The sequence below is a fragment of the Megascapheus bottae genome, chromosome 3 (assembly GCF_031878675.1).
Source record: "Megascapheus bottae isolate mThoBot1 chromosome 3, mThoBot2.hap1, whole genome shotgun sequence".
Lineage (NCBI taxonomy): Eukaryota > Metazoa > Chordata > Mammalia > Rodentia > Geomyidae > Megascapheus > Megascapheus bottae.
In genome coordinates, this window is record NC_143511.1 from 70,006,447 (window position 1) to 70,024,169 (window position 17,723).

The following is a 17,723-nucleotide window of genomic DNA, read 5'->3' on the forward strand; positions in this document are numbered from 1 at the left end:
GAAATGTCTGGCTGGATGAGAACCCAGAGTCCCCAGATGTCTTCAACTTGGTACATGCAGGTGGGACAGAAGATGTCCTGAACATTTGTCTTCATACCTGTACATGCTACAGTTTTCCAAGAAGCAAATGTCCCTTCCCCTGCTCAACAAATGGGGCCCTAGTTTCTCCCTCTGTGGAACCCCTCCTACTTTCTATCTGTATCCTGGGCTCCTTTCAGCCTCCACACCCACCATCTTTTTGGTGTTACTTCTCACTCAGTAGTATGATTCAATTCTCTCAAGCTGCTCCTTCACCTTCAGCCCAAACCCAACTGGTTTGTGCCTTTTATAGACTCCTCGGAATCCATGGTCCACTGGATCTTTCTTTCCTACATCAGGTAAATACTGATCTGGTTACAAGGCAGTATTATTTATCAATTCCCTGAGGTTGATTACCATACCCTATGCTCAAAGCATGTTAGCACTATTTTGTATAACCTGTACAACTTAATCCCAGTTTAGGGACACCTGTAACATGAGAGGGAAAAGAAGAGAGCCAAATGCATAGCAAATAAATGAAACAGTCACCACCTGCAAAGGTGTTGACAGCAGGATTAGCTGGCAACAGAGGGAGGGAAGAAGTCTCCTGGCTCTACTTCCCTCTCTTTGATATTTTATTTATTGATTTTAAGCCTGATTTTTTTTCCCTGCCTGCAATGTTTAGGCACAATGAGGTCATGAGACCTACACATTTTGGAGCAGCCACCTGATCATAATGGAAAATTTTTCAGGGATAATCTTACAAAGAGCATTTTAGTAAGTTTTTAATTGGCTTAACCAAAGGTAATTACAATGAAGTCATGTCTGATCCTATCTAGTGACTTGTTTACCTCTCTTTGGTACATCAATTTGTTTCTATGTAAGAAATTATTTTGATAACCTTTACAATTTATTTTGAACTTCTTTGTTAGGGAAGTAAATTCACATTAAGTGTAGCTGGCATCTTTCCCACGTTGTCTCATTAAATCTCATATTCACCAGATGAGATGGTACAAATATTCCTATTTCTCAGATGAGGAAACTGAGTACCTGACAGACTAAGTAAGCATTCATTAATCACATAATTCAGCCCATGTCTAAATCTCTTTGGGATCTGCCACAGAAGAGACTGAGATTTTTCTAAGTGTAGCAATCCTTGCTGATTCTCATGTGATAAGATCTATAGTTATCTAGGCACTGTAATACATATCATTACCCAGAGAAAATTTTAAATTAAGAAAACTTCTTGAGGACCCTGGAAAAGTGAGCTTTTTTATTTGTGATAGTGGCAATTCCTTTTTTCCTAAGGTTAATGTTGAATTAGGAACAATGGATGAGAGTCAGGGAACACTCTTCCTCACTGATGAAAATGAATCACAAGAACGTTTTGTTGGTTTAGGCACTGGAAATACAATGGATGTAAACATGAAAATTCTGAGAAGTAGTTCATTCATCACTGACAGATGGTTACTGTGTCATTCCTATGTGCCCAGGAAGTGCTAAGAGTATACCACTGAACAAAACAGATAATAATCTTTGCCCTCAATGTGTATTTTAGTTAGGGAGTCAGGAAATAAACAGAGAAAATGAGTAAAATGTCTAGCAAATTTGAAGAGGAAAAATTCTATAGAAAATAAAACAATGATAGAGAGTGATGACTAGAAGAATAGGAGGTATTAGTCTTGTTGTGAATTATTGTAGATATATCTTGTTGGTGGCTATACAGAAGGCAAGATCACCATACTGAAATGCAGTTAAGATCAATATCAAAAGCAGATTCAAGGAGCAGAAATAAGAATCATACTCAATTCCATATTGGTTTTAAACTATAAGAAATTGAAAAGGAAAATAAGTATTTTGGAAAATGAGAATTTAAAAAGTCAATTGCAAACTGAAAGAATGCTCAGAATCTAACAATACAAAATAAGATTAAAATACAAATAAGAGGGAATAAAATAATATATCAGGAAGCACCTTCTCATAAAAGGTAAGGTAGAGTTGAGGGAAAAGGGGTAGAGAAATGAAGAGAAGGGGGAAATGCAGACAAGAATTCAGTGTTGCGTTGAATTTGTAGATAGCCCCTGGCAGGATTTGCATTTTCGTGATGTTAATTCATCCAATCCAGGAGCATAGGAGGTTTTTCACTTCCTTAGTTCTGCTTTAATTGACTTGTTCAGGTTTTTAAAATGTTCATTATAAAGATCATTTATATCCTTAGTTAATACCCAAGTATTTTATTTTCTTTGAGGCTATTGCAAAAGGAGTTGCTTTCCTGAGTTCTGCCTCATTCTTCTCATGGTTGGCATTTAGGAAAGCCATTGATTTTTTTATTGTATTTTATTGTCAGTATAGTGTATACAGGAGTTAGAGTTACATTCATCAGGTAGTAGGTACATTACTTCTTGAACCTTAATGCCCCTTCTTGTGTTTTGTCCCCCTTTCCCTTCCCTCTCCCCTTCCCAGTCATCTTGTTTTCCCCCTTCACTTCACTATTGCAAATAAACAAATAAGTGTGTACATAGTATACCAGTATACAAATTCTGATACAGCAACCTCCTGAGATTAATCATAAGTAGAAAAAAAGAGAAAAGAAAAGAAATAACTTCACATAGAGCATTAAGAACAAGCACAAAGATGAACTTCTAGTTTCATTAACCTAGAGTTCATTTTGTTGAGATCATCGTGTATGACCTGACTGATGTACACAGCTTTTGAGCTATTGTGTACCTCTGTTAGGAGAATCCTAGATGTGTACTAATTATTACAAATGAGGGAAACCATGGAGCCTATGCTCCTTTGGGACTGGCTTAATTCATTTAATATGATTTTTTTCTAAGTCTTTCCATTTCCTTATGAATGGTGTGATGTCATTCTTTCTGATGGCTGCATAGAATTCCATTGTATGTAAGTACCACATCTTCTTGATCTATTCATCTACTGAGGGGCATCTGGATTGGTTCCATAATCTTAGCTATGTTAAATAATACTGCATTTAACATTGTTGTGCCAGTAGCTTCAGTATGGCCTTGTTTCTAGACGATTGGGTAAATGCCAAGGAGTGGGATTGCTGGGTCATAGGGGAACTCTATGTTTAGTCTTTTGAGGAATCACCATATTGCTTTCCAGAGTAGTTGAATGAGTGTACACTCCCACCAACAGTGTAGTAATGATCCCTCCTGGCCACATCCCTGCCAACATCTATTGTTATTAGATTTCTTGATCATGGCCATTCTAACTGGAATCTCAAAGTTGTTCTGATATGCATTTTTGCATGGCCAGAAATGTGGAGCATTTCTTCAAGTGTCTATAGGCCATTTTTAGACAGACTCTTTAACAAATGGTACTGGCAGAATTGGTTAAATAATTGCAAAAAAAAAAAAACTAATGCTAGACCCTTATATGTCACTCTCCACTAGAATTAATTCCAAATAGATCAAAGACCTTGAGGTAAAAGCAGTTACCCTTAAAACTTTACAGGAAGAAATAGGAGATATACTAGGACACATTGGCTCAGGTTGAAACTTTCTTAATAATAGTACAGAAACACACCAAATTAAAGAAAGTTTGATCAAATTGGACTGCATTAAATTGCACAGCTTCTGTATGGCAAAGGACATAGCTAGCAAGTTAAATAGAAAGCCTACAGAGTGGGAGATCTTCACTAGCCACGCAACAGACAAGGGCCTCATATCTAAAACATACCTACAGCTCAAAAAATTCAATCTCTCAAAAACTAATCCTCAAAGAAATGACCATCCCATTAAATTTTTTTTGCCAGTCCTGGGCATGAGCTCAGGGGCTGAGCACTGTCCTTGGATTTTCTCAAGGCTAGATCTCTACCACTTGAGTCTCAGCACCATTTCCGGCTTTTTCTATGTATGTGGTACTGAGGAATTGGACCTGGGTATTCATGCATGCTAGGCAAGCACTCTACCACTATGCCAAACTGTCAGCCCCCAACCATCCCATTAAAAGGTGGACTAAAGAGTTAACGAGCGACTTCTTTGAAGAGGAAGCCATTGATTTTTAATCCCACTCCTTGGCATTTACCCAAATGTCCAGAAACAAGGCCATATTAAAGCTCCTAACACAACCATGTTCATTTCAGCATTATTTACCAAAGATAAGATGTGGAATCAATCCAGATGCACCTCAGTAGGTGAATGGATCAAGAAGATATGGTATTTATACCCAGTGGAATTCTATGTTGCCATCAGAAAGAATGGCATCGCCCCATTCATAAGGAAATGGAAAAACTTGGAAAAAATCATATTAAGTGAAGTAAATATGTAAATATGTCATACAGGATGAGACTAAACAAAATGAACTCCAGGATATGGAAACAAGAAGTTTATCTTTGTGATTGCTGTTCTTAAAGTATTATGTGAAGTTATTTCTTTTCTCTTTTTTCCACTATGGTTAATCTCACTTAGCTATTTTGTCTGACTTTGTTACCTGGTATATTGTATATGTACTTATTTATTTGAAATAGGGAATAGAAGGGGGAAACAAAATGATTGGGAAGGGATTGGGGAGTGAAGGGGTTTAAAAACATGACAAGGGGTATAAGGTTCGAGAAGTAATGGACCCATTACCTGATGAATGTAACTGTAACCCCTCTATATATTATCCTGACAATAAATATAATTTTAAAAAGAATCCAGTATATATTCTACAAAATTAAGAAGAGTGAAAGAGGGCTGGGGAGAGGAGATGGGTAAGAATGTTGAAAGGGGGTCATCAACCAATATAATATTGTATTTATAAACTGTTTCATTCAATGGAAACTCTTTTGTACAAGTACTTATTATTATTATAAAGAATGTATGCTTCTTAAAACTGACTTCAAGAACAGAAGCCCGGTACTGGTGGTTCTCGCCTGTAATTCTAGCTACTCAGGAGGCTGAGATCTGAGGATCACAGTTCAAAGCTAGCTTGGGTACGAAACTCCATGAGACTCTTATCTCCAATTAGCCACCAGAAAACTGAAAGTGGCACTGTGGCTCAATTGGTAGAGCAGTAGATTTGAGCTGAAGAGCTCCCTGGCCCAGAGTTCAAGCCCCACAACTGAAACAAACAAAAAAACGAAACAGGAGAGCCTTGATTAAACATCAAGAAAACAGACAGAGAATGTCCATTGCTTGGCACAGATTGTAGCCAAAATTATATTAAGCAAAAAAAATACAGACCCAAAGAAACATAGACTGCATGGTTTAGCTCATTTGTAATAACTAGAATATGTTTAGGATATTCTTAGCAGAGGACCATAATAGCTTATTAGTTATGTGCATATGGCTATATGAAATGATGTTTATCTTAGCTGTTGAGGAGCCTGAGATTTGAGGACTGCTGTTCAAAGCCAGTCCAGGTACTAAAGAACATGAGACTCTTATTTCCGAAAACAGGAAGTGGGGCTGTGACTCAAAGGATATGGCAGTAGCCTTGAGCTGAAGAGCTCAAGGATAATGTCCAGGCCAAGAGTTCAAGCCCATGACCCACAAAAGAAAGAAAGAAAGAAAGAAAGAAAGAAAGAAAGAAAGAAAGAAAGAAAGAAAGAAAGAAAGAAAGAAAGAAAGAAGGAAAGAAGGAAGGAAGGAAGGAAAGAAAGAAAGAAGGAAAGAAAGAGAGAGAGAGAAAGAAAGAGAGAGAGAGAAAGAAAGAGAGAGAGAGAAAGAAAGAGAGAGAGAGAGAGAAAGAAAGAGAGAGAGAGAGAAAGAGAGAGAAAAAAGAAAATGATGCCTATCAAAATGAACTCCAATTATCAAAACAGCTTGGTACTGGCACAAGAACAGACCTGAAGACCAATGGAATAGAACTGAGGACCCAGATATTAAACCACAAACCTATGGCCACATAATCTTTGACAAGGGAGCCAGAAAGATAGAATGAAAGAAAGACAGCCTCTTCAACAAGTTGTGCTGGCAGAACTGGTTAAGCACCTGCAGAAAACTAAAGTTGGATCCTTCTTTGTCACCCTGCACTAGAATTAATTGCAAATGGATCAAAGACCTCGAGGTAAGAGCTGACACACTGAAAACTTTACAGGAAGGAATAGGAGATACACTAGGCCCCCTTGGCACAGGTCGAAACTTTCTTAATAAGGACCAAGAATCACACCAAATCAGAGAAAGGCTGAATAAGTGGGACTGCATTAAACTGCAGAGCTTTTGTATGGCAAAGGACATAGCTAGTACATTAATTAGGAAGCCTACAGAGTGGGAGAAGATCTTCAGCAACCATACAACGGACAAAGGCCTCATATCTAAAATATATCAACAGCTCAAAAAATTAAATCACTCCAAAACTAATCTCCAAAGTAACAACCATCCCATTAAAAGATGGGCCAAAGACTTAAAGAGAGTCTTCTCTGAAGAAGAAACAAAAATGGCCTATAGACACATGAAGAAATGCTCAACATCTCTGGTCATAAAAGAAATGCAAATCAAAACAACGCTAAGATTCCACCTCACTCCAGTTAGAATGGCCAGGATCAGGAAAACCAATAACAATAGATGCTGGAGGGGATGTGGCCAGGAGGGATCACTACCACACTGTTGATGGGAGTGCAAACTCATTCAACCACTATGGAAAGCAGTATGGCAGTGCCTCAAAAGGCTTCCCTATGACCCAGCAATTCCACTACTTGGCATTTACCCAACCATCCAGAACTAGGGCATACTCACTCCACTAGAACATCAATGTTCATTGCAGCATTATTCACCATAGCAAAGATATGGAACCAACCTAGATGTCCCTCAGTTGATGAATGGATCCACAAGATGTGGTATTTGTACACAATGGAATTCTATGCTGCTGTCAGAAAAAACGACATCGCCCCATTTGTTAGGAAATGGAAAGACTTAGAAAAAATCATATTAAGTGAAGTAAGCCAGACTCAAAGGAACTTAGGCTCAATGGTTTCCCTCATTCATCATAACCTGTAGAAACCTTGGGCTCTACTAGCAGAGATTTGCAATAGAGCAAAAACTTGGTACATAAGGCCATATAGTATGAAGCTAATTGAATGGACCTCTAGGATATTGAAACAAAAGCCATATAATGAATGATTGCTGTCCTTAATGTGCTATGTTATCTCATCTCTTTTGCTGTTCCTTTGTGATCTCATATTGACACAATATCTCACTTTGTTATCTGATATATTAGATACATTTGTATTTGGTTACTTGAAATTGGACAGGGAAGGGGGGAAAAAACAAGAGGGGGTGGGGGGGAGGGTAATGGGACCAAGACATGTGGAAGTGTATCAATATATGTGAATTAATGCACCTTCTATCTGGCAAATATCATGTTACCCTTTTATTAAATACAATAAAAAAAGAAAAAAATAAGAGATTTTTTGTATTACCCTTGTTTTTTAATGTACTGTTTTCAGTTATTTCTCTTTTTACCTCTGGCTTATTCCCTGTTGTTGCTGTTTTTTGTTTGTTTTTGTTTTTGTTATTTTTATTTCTATGCCCTTTGTCTTATCTGTAGGTTTATCTGACCTGGGGACAGGAGGGGAGTCACAGAAGCAGTGGGACAAGGATGAAGCCATGCAATAGTGATACTCACTAGACACTATGTTGGAAATGAACTTCATAGCTTGGGGAGAGGGGAGTGGGGGGAGAGAGGAAACAGGAGAAAATGAGGGAGAAAATAACACTGTTCAAAAAGGAATGTACTCATTACCTTATAACCCCTCTGTATATCACATTTACAATACATTTTAAAAGATAAAAAGAAAAAGAAAACACTATTGTAAGTATAGAATATAAACTAATAAAAAAGACTATAGTGTTTCATGAGAAGATTCCTATAGTGAATGAGATTCCTATTGTGAGTGGTACTTTCCTAGACTCTTCCTAGAGAGTCCATTCTATTCTCCACATTCAACAAGAGATTGCAGGGAAAGAGTCCAGAGGAAAGGGTCCAAGTGGAGCAGAACTGAAGCCAGACACACTAGAAATGACTGCAGAGACAAGAATTATACTCCCAAAGAACACAAGATTCCACAACATCATGGCGGGTGTCTCCAAATCTCTGAACCGCTCTCACCCCATGGAAGGGAATTAAAAAAATTAAAATTCCCACAGAATAGGACTCAAACTCAAGCACAGAAACCACAGGAATACCACAAAGCGTGCTAAAATTGTCTTTCTGAAACCACAGCCATTCTGTGTGCTCTTTATGTTTTTATTTTAGGAATGTAACATACAAAATGTTCTTTATGATCGAAGATACATCACTAAACCTCAAGCTCCCAGCTATATTTTACAGGAAACCTAACCTAACCTGCTTGTTATGGCAATGGCACAGTGAAAATGCTACGGCTCAAAAATGTAAATTTAGAAAAAATTTTAAAGCTAAAGACTTTATTGAAAAGTAAGAACAAAAGCTAGGATTTCTTCTAGATCTATTTCAAGTTAAAAGAAATGGTAGTCATTTGACAATTGGAAGTGTAAAGAAAGGGAAAAAATAGGAAATGTGTAAAGTTCTTGGACCTCTACTTCATTTCCTTTTGTCCAGCATTCTCTTTTTTACTCAAAGTTGAATTTATTGTGTATATTTGTGTGCCTACATGCATAGGAATGAATTTATCATCAATTTATATATGAATTCATCGTGCATACATGTGTATAAGGTACAAAAATTGAAACAGAGCTGTTAATAGATCCACCATTTTTTGCTTGCCGATTTTCAGATTTATTTCTCACAGTTCTTTATAAAATATGTACTACTTGTCCAATAGAACACTTATAAAATACAGAGAATTATGAATAAGTGAGCTGTGTATATATACATAAACTAGTGCTTTAACTTTATTTCTTTTCTCGGTCTGAAAGTAGGGCTTGAACTCAGTACCTGAATCTACTTCTCTCATTGGCTACTGCTCTATCAGTTGAGCCATGCCTCCACCCTCAACTTCAACAAGATATATAGCTTTTAACTCCTAATACTCCTTTTTTTTTCCTTTATGGGTCATGGGGCTTGAACTCGGCCCTGGTACTGTCCCTGAGCTCTTCAACTCAAGGCTAACGCCCTACTCCTGGGCCTAGGCGTTGTCCCTGAGCTCTTCAGCTCAAGGCTACCACCTTACCCTTGAGCCAAGCCCCACTTCCCATCTTCTAGTGGTTAAGTGGAGATAGCCATCTTAGGTCCTTTTGTGCCTGGGCTGGCTATGAACCTTGGTCTTCAGATCTCAGCCACCTGAGTAGCTAGGATTCCAGGCATGAGCCACCATGCCCGGTGATCAATGAATTTTTAAGAGTAAGGAGATAATAGGCCTGGATATTGGACAGGCTACTCAAACCTACTAGAATTATTAGAATTATTTAATGGAATGAGTAGTGACAAAAATGAGATTTTTTTTATCAGTCATGGGGCTTGAACTTTGGGCCTGGGTAATGTCCATAAGCTCTTCAGCTCAAGGCTATTGCTCTGCCACTTGAGCCACAATGCCATTTCCAAAATGAAATGATTTTTAAATTCCTTTTCTAACTCTGGGAGAATATATTTCAGGTTCTGTGACTTGAAAATGGCCTATAACTTCATTTCCCACTTGGTATTTCCACTGCCCAGATGGAGCAACAAATTTCCGTCTTATCAGTTTGATTTATTCAGATAATTAATACTTCCTATGTGTCCTCGTCCAGTGAAAAGTTTTCTAGAGAAAAAAATGAGCCAACTGACAGCTTTGTCCATTTCTCACTTATTCCTCTTTCCCATATGGTCATTTTCTGGTCAGATAAGAAAGACACGTTCATGCCAATGTAAAGAGAACTTAGAAGCTTCCTCTATGGGGGCAAGGGGTGAATTTGTTGTTCAACTATTGCTCAGCTAGGCAGTTGCAATCGAGCTAGGCAGCTGCAATGCTTATAAGTGGATGAGAATTTCCTGAGCCTCTTCCATAACTGGAATCTGCAATCTACATAACAGGTGCTTTTTTTGGTACCGAGGTGTTACAGTAATAGCTTTGCCCTCACAGAGCCCGCTATCTGGACAGAAAGATGAACATTCAGTCAGGTCTAAAGTCGTGAAACAACAAATAAATACAGCCAAACTGGGACTGTGGGAATCCAAAGGAAGAACTGTTTCTGATTAAAGAGCTCAAGAAGGAGGAAAATACCATTTCTAAGCTCCTCATGGAAGATGAGCACAAGAAAAGGAGGTAGATGTCACTGGGATTCTTGAAGAATCTCAACCATAGCATCATGAACTTGGTAACTGTGGCCACATCACCAACTTCTTTGAGAAAAGATGTAACATTTTCTCTAAGCATTCATGATGTTGCCTATTTGTGGGATAAACAAATGCCAAGGAAGGAAACAGAAAGGCTAGTAGTTTCCACCATATTTCTGTGACCAAAATGGAGAAGAAGGACTGAAAAACACGTTAGATGGTGAAAACTTTCAATGTTCAGAACTGATTAGAGACCAAAAAAAGGGTGAGTAGTGAAGATGACTCTTGAACTCAAGAAAAGTAACAAGAACAGTGAATTAAAAGAATTTCATATTTATTGACATGGGGAGCTACATTCCTTAAAAAACATTGCTCTGAGTCATCCTGCCTGGCCTCTCTTGGAAGAATCATGAGGACGAGGTATCAGCATTTTCCACAAGTTCTGGAAAGGGGGATCATTTATTCAAATGGAGAATACTTAGCCTCCAATCCAAGAGGGGACTCTTTCTGTGGACCAGATCTAACATAAATCAAATACAAGGGCTTTCAAGTTCATTAACACATTGTCCATTCCTCTGCCCCAACCCATCAGTTTGGGTCCAGGCTGGTCTAGGCAAAAACAGGAGGCAAAGAGGAAAAGAGCTGGAAACTCAGCTCAAGTGGCAAAGTACCTGCTTAATGAAACCCTGAAATCAAGCCTCAGTAATACTGAGAATAATTAATATAATAATAGTAATAATATTGATTACAACATGGAGAAGTAGTGAATACTGTGCTTTCCAACTCTGGCTGAAGTTTCCAACATGCTATAGGCTACTTTGGCAGACTGGCTCAGCTGAAAAGATTCTCTACTTACTTAAGGTGACCGACATTCGTTATTCACTTAGAAAGAATGAGTATAAAGGCCTAGTCCTGTCACCCAACTCTGAACTGCTCTGAGTGACATTGTTTTATCTGTTTCTCCTTGAAGGGTCACCTGAGATTTCTCCTGAGTCTCCATCTCCACTTGGCCTCTATCCTTACCCAATTCTCTTTCCTTCCCTTCTCTTCCCTTTCCCACACATTGATCTGTTTCCTAATCAATACTGATGTAAGTCTTATTCTTCTTCCTAGGAAACCTGTCCAGGGATAGTAAAGTAGACAGACAAGGACAAAGTGGTCTGGGGTGATCACACATGCCTGTAAGCGATGCCACTCAAAGGGCAGAGATAGGAGAATCAGAGTTTTAACCAACCAGGGCAAAAACATGAGTGCCTATCTAAAAAGCAACAGAGTTGGAGGTGTGGCCAGGGGGAGACAAAGGAAAGAGGAATGGGGTTAGAAATGAGTTTCTAGTGCTTTCTGTGACAACTTACCCCCATCTGTAGGCCACACCCTGCCATGTGCCCCTCCCACAGTAATTTTCCTAACACCTAGGCTAGGCTCCAGGTTCATCAGTATGCTCTAGTAATCAAACTTAAATCTCATCATTTTGGCAAGCAGAAAGAAGAGTCTTCCACAAACAATTAAAACACTTTTTTTTTTTTAAGAAAGAAACATCATGTGAGACAGCTCAGAAATGTGGAGGACATGACTGGCCATACCGGAAATGGAAGTGAGCTAATGGAGTGGCCCAGCTGCTTATAAAACCTGTTCTTTTTCCTAAAAACATCATGCAAAGGACAAGCCCCTGTTCATTATTTTCAGTGGCACTTCTTTTATGTTCCCTTTTTATTGTATAATTTACTGTGATTAATATGACAGATAAATTATATACATCTTTTCTAAACTTGTGGACACACAGATTTATAAAATAATGTCAGAATAAAATTGCATGCATAGTTTTGCAATTTGCCCTTTTTTCTGCACCTACATTATCATTCTCTCTTAGTATTCACAGGCAATTAATTCCGAGACCCCCTAGGAATAGCAAAGTCTGTCAAGAGTCAAGTGCCTTATATAAAATGATATCTATTTAGGCATAACTAAGCACATCCTCCTGTATATTTGAAATCATTTCTAGATACTTACTATACTTACTGTAAATGCTATATAAATCTTCATTGCACTGTACTGTTCAAGAACTCGTGAGAAGGAATAAATGTGTTCAGGACAGATACAAACATCATCTCCTAACTAGACAGTATGTGGTACGTGCTTGGTTGAGTTTGTGTATGCAAAACCAGCAGACATGGAGATTTAATTGCATTTCAGATCTTTGCAATTTCCATGATAGGAAGAGAAATAAACCTAGCCCATTTGTAAATTTATGTTAATAGAAATCAGCTATTGATAAAAGGAAAGCCAGAGTCATGCTGACTCATAAGAAGCTAGCAATGGACAAATGCCCATCGTTTGCATTCGTGGGTGTCTGCCTACAGATGTGTATTTCCCTCCCTTTAAATGCATGGGTATCTGCCTATTAGGCATATACTAATTCTAACTATACTCCCTGAAGCCCATCCATGTCAACTAGATGAGTTCAGCTATTGTTCTACTAAATATAGAGGACATAAGGAACACTAAAAAAATGTAACCTAGAAAGAATCACCATAAAAGAAACACCTCTGTTCTTAGAATCCATTTTATTATATTGGAATGGGTAGTAACTCAGAGCCTTCTGCTTGGTAAGCAGGAACACTACCACAGAGCCACACCTCTAACCTAAGTCTCAGTATCCATTTTATTTTCAAATTCTATTTTTATTATCTTTAAGTAGTTGTGAAAAAGGGGTTCTAGTTCAGCATGTCAATTTCTGAGTCAGTAATCAATTTAGAAGACAGAATCTTAGCATTTTCTTTTATTTTTTTCTTCATATATTTTATTGTAATTAATAGAAGGGTTACATAATATTCACCAGATAGAAGGTACATTACTTCACAAACATTGATACCCTTTCTCATGTTTTGGTCCCCATTTCTCTCCCCCTACCCCCGCCCCTCAATCTTAGCATTTTCTTGAACTTTCCTACAAGTGTCCTACCTCATTAACAAAGCTTTGTCTCTCAAAATTTGTAATCACATTCTCAACATTTGTATTTATATTTTCTGCTGACATTTATAGTTGTTCATCTGTGTCCTCATTATTAAGCTACATGTATGTGTATATACACAAATGCGTGAATATGTAGTATATTTATAAAGCTTTATATAAATGGGCTCATGCTGAGTATGTTCTATTCTGTTAACTCAATTAACTTGATTGACTCATATGCATTTAACTGATGGTAGATTTATTTTGTTGATCATAAATCATAAGTGTCATGACATCTGACATTAATAAAAACCCCAGGTAGTTCAGGGGCCAATAATGGCTCTGACTTCCTAAAAGGAAAGAGATGTTTGCAAATCAGCATTGGGATTTCCATCATGTAACGGTCTTACTGGAAAACACTGTTCTTTTCCATTCTTCTCACAGCCCCACTTCCCACAGGGACATTGGACACTGTCCCTAATGTCACTGTGGAAGAATGTGTCCATGGAGATACCCCTTCAATGATCCAGGCACTCAGTACACTCCGCATCTGGACAGGATGGGCTCAATTTCAAGCCCTTCCCTCTCCTCTCTGTTCTGTTCCTCTTGTGACAATTGGTCCAACTCCACCACAATCTCCGGTGAGCAGGAATCATCACTCTCCTATGCCCAAAGCCTCCTGTATACCATGGCCCTGGACTGGATGCCTGGTCACGGTAGAGTCAGTTCACACATGGAAGAAATTATTTGGGAGAAACCACTATCCTCTGAGGTTTCCGATTCATCTTTTCACTTGATATTTTGCTTCTGAGACCAAATTTCCAAGGCTAAAAGGCAACTTTACATGGAATAAAGGTCACATCAAGAGCCATCTCTACTAATTTCAGCCAGAGAAAATTTCATTAGCTGTGTACATTTAGGATTCCACTGCGTTGCCACTGGGAATTTTCTCCCTGGAAAAGACAGAATTAGACCACTGGCCAGGCTGGTAGCTCATGGAGCCCTCTAGATTCCAAATGCCAAAGATCTCTATTCAGAAGGCTCTGATCTTTCTCATATCACTTTACTTGCAAAAGCACAACTGGCATATCACAGACTTCTCTTTCCAAGAATCTTTTTTTTTTTCCTGTAGGAAATTCTGGTTCTGTATCAATTATTCTTCCTGCAGTATCTCCAGGACTTAGCACTGGTCTCTATGGCTTCCCTAACCATCTCTCTGAGGGCAGTTCAGTGGACCTGTTCTTCCTGTGGACTCCCATTTTATCCACAGGGACTTCTCTCACCATACCTGTGACACGCCATGACCCTTTGTTTGCTTGTTTCCTCAATCATCTCCTTACTGAACTGTGAACTGCTTTAGGTTACCAAAGAATCTTATCTACCTTCTTATCTCTAGTTGAGTTCAAGGCCAGACATGAGAACATACCCATGGAATCCATGAAGACTGTCCTGCATGCCCTGCTCTGGGCCTATGCCCAAGAAGTAACCTGGAAGGGTTGAGCAGGTATCAGACCAACTACTCAGAGCCAGAAAGTAAGCTCTCAGAGACTGACAAGGGCCAGCACACCGTAAACCCCAGGCCAAGTTTTGTTATTGTTGTTGATGTTTGTCAGTCACAGAGCCTGGCAATGGGCCCTTCAGCTCAAGGCTAGTACTCTGCCACTTGAGCCACAGTGCTACTTTCAGTTTTCTGGTGGTTAAATGGAAATAAGAGTCTCATAGATTTCCATGCCCAGGCTGGTTTTGAACCATGATCCTCAGGTCTCAGCCTCCTGAGTAACTAGGATTACAGGCATGAGCCACCAGAACCCAGCCCCAGGGCAAGTTTTTGAGACAGAGGTAAGATTCTAAACTGGGAGTGTCAAATACTACCACTGTATCTGCCTTGTTAGGTTGGGATGATTCCAGAAGACACAGCTAAGAGTAAAGGAGACTCTAAAACCCCAAGAGATCAAGAGTAAACCAAAAGGGATGAAATAGGGAAAAGTTAAAAATAAGTTGAATTTGAGTCAAATGGACTTAGATGCCAGACTCTGGAATTCAAACATTATTATGGGAGACAATGGAAGGACAATGCCATAGGTCTTCAAGTCAATTAGCTTTTCCCCAAATGGCGTCTGGGGTGAAGTAAGACAGTCTGAATAGAGCAATGTCACATCTCAGATCCATCTCAGATCCATAGGAATTGACCTGGAACTTTGTATCTGACTCGAGTATTAGGAAAGGTATTGCTGTAACTCCAACAATCTAGGCATATGGTTAAATCCAAACTGAATCCAAAGTAGTGGGTTTCAAATAGAGAAAGGAAGATGGAGAGTAGCCCAATAATATCCCCATTCCTTCCAGAGCCCTCTAACTTACTTTCTGAACATTAACATTTAAAAGGGGAATATAGGATCTTTTCCTCACATCTAGAAGAAATATTTGGATTCCTTTTATTTCTTTTTAGAAACAACCAGATAAAAAGTTTACAATTTCACCTGCTGGCAGTCAGCTATGGGTTTTGTGATGAATGGAAAGTGTCCCTGTTCCCAGAATGTCAGACATGACATGGAGCAGAGCACTAACTAGCAGTACTTGACATGTGGCTTCAGATCCATGAAGGCTTTGTCTAGATACTTTCTGAGAAAACTGGATACTCTATAGAACACATCCCAAACTGAGATTATCCTGACTAGAACTCTCTGCTTCCCATGTCCTTAAATCCCAAGGACTGTAAAATTTTGCTCAGGATTCCTAAACTAAAAGGCTCAGTCCATCAACCTTATTTTATAAAGTCGATGTCAATAAGAGAAAAAAATATAAGTAGACTGAGTGCAAACGCTAGGACTGACCAAAAAAAAAAAAGAGTAGATTAGGGAATTTACTGTCCTTGTCTTTGTCTTTATTACAAGAGGCTACTAGAAGTGAATTGAAAAGTATTAAGTCATAAGCTGGAATTGGTTGGAGGCCTTTCTTTTCTGTCATTTCCACCATCTACATGAAAATTCCAGAGAAGCTTTTGGCAACAACATGTTCATGTGCAAGAAGATGCTTTGTGACTCAAGTAGATTTACCATTTTCTAAAAACATCTACACCAATAAATTTATGCATAGGCAAAACTTACTAAAAAATATATATATATATATATATAAGTAGAGTATATCAGACCAATATGGCCCCTTAAGGTAATCTAATCCAAAATCTTAACATTATACAAAGATTTTTAAGGGGGGGAATTTATCCCAATATCACAAATCTCAGAAATAAAAAAAATAAGTCACATCTTCTAATGTGAAAAAAAAATCACATCTCATCTTCAAGCAACAAATAATATGTTAGAAAAACTTATCTGAGAGCTTGAATGTTTTTGAATGTCAGAACAGCAAATTGTTATAAAATGGGAGTAAATTTTCAATTCAGAGACTAAAGGAGAAAGTTCAAATAACTAAGAGGGGCACACTGTTCAAATGATGGACGCCAACTATCCACTTCTAAGAAAGACCCCAACTAATTTCATATCTTTTCTGAAGATAACAAGTGAGGATGACCAAGCCTTAGTGATGTGAGAGCTCTCTTCACCTAGAATATACGTATCAAGACCACATGAAGGAGACCATCCCATCAGGGACCATTGGAGGTGGCGTGGCCAGCTTCCCTTACCCCTAGTCCTACCTCTTGTCTTGCAGGTTCAGACATGGCCAAGTCCAAGAACCACACTATGCACAACCAGTCCCAGAAATGGCACTGAAATAGCATCAAGAAACCCAGATCACAAAGATAGAAGTCTCTGAAAGGGGTAGGCCCCAAGTTCCTGAGGAATATGCGTTTTGCTAAGTAGCTTAACAAGAAGGGCTTTAAGAAGATGCAAGCCAACAACGCAGAGGCCTTGAGTGAGAGGGCAGAGTCCATCAAGACCCTGATGAAGCCCAAAGTAGGGAGCAACAAACACAAGCTCCCCGAGCAGGCCACGCCAAAGGTCCAGCGACGCACCTACATCGCCCACTCCACACTGGGAAAGTATATTCTTGCCTACATCGCCAAGGGCCGCAGGCTCACCCAGCCCAAGACCAGGGTCCAGGCCCTGGCCAAGACCAAGGCCAAGACGCAAGCCAAGGCTCTGGCTCCAGCTAACACTCCAGCTCAGGCTCAGGCTGCAGCCCCTAAGAGTGCCCAGGCCGTAGCCCCTAAGGGTGCCAGGGCCCTGTGAAGGCCCCACAATAAAGAACTCTGTCTCTCAGTGTGAGGACAGGGAGCTGTGGCTCCCTGGCCGCCATCTTCAGGGGGCCAGTGGCCAGTGTCATTTCTACCAATAAACCTCAGGCATGATCTGGGGGGGGGAGGGAGAAGACCACAGGAAGTTACAGTGAGTAGGGTCGCAAAACTGAAGAGAGAGAAGAGTAGTGATAAACATGCTTCCTGAAGGAACAAAAAGAAGGGGTCTAAATGAGAACACAGCACAGGGGAATCTCCTTATTTTCTTGGCAGAGTTAGGGAAATTTGGCTTGCAGAAAATCTGTGTGAATGATCAATACATATGAATTAACTGCTTGAGCCTCAGTTTCCACGGCTAGGAAGTGAAATCCTTAGATTC

General features: G+C 39.2%; 1 pseudogene; it reads left to right on the forward strand.

Moving 5' to 3' along the window:
• The first annotated feature begins 16,826 nt into the window (after positions 1-16,826).
• LOC150065744 (large ribosomal subunit protein eL29 pseudogene) lies at positions 16,827-17,339 on the forward strand (annotated as a pseudogene).
• Positions 17,340-17,723: the final 384 nt, after the last annotated feature.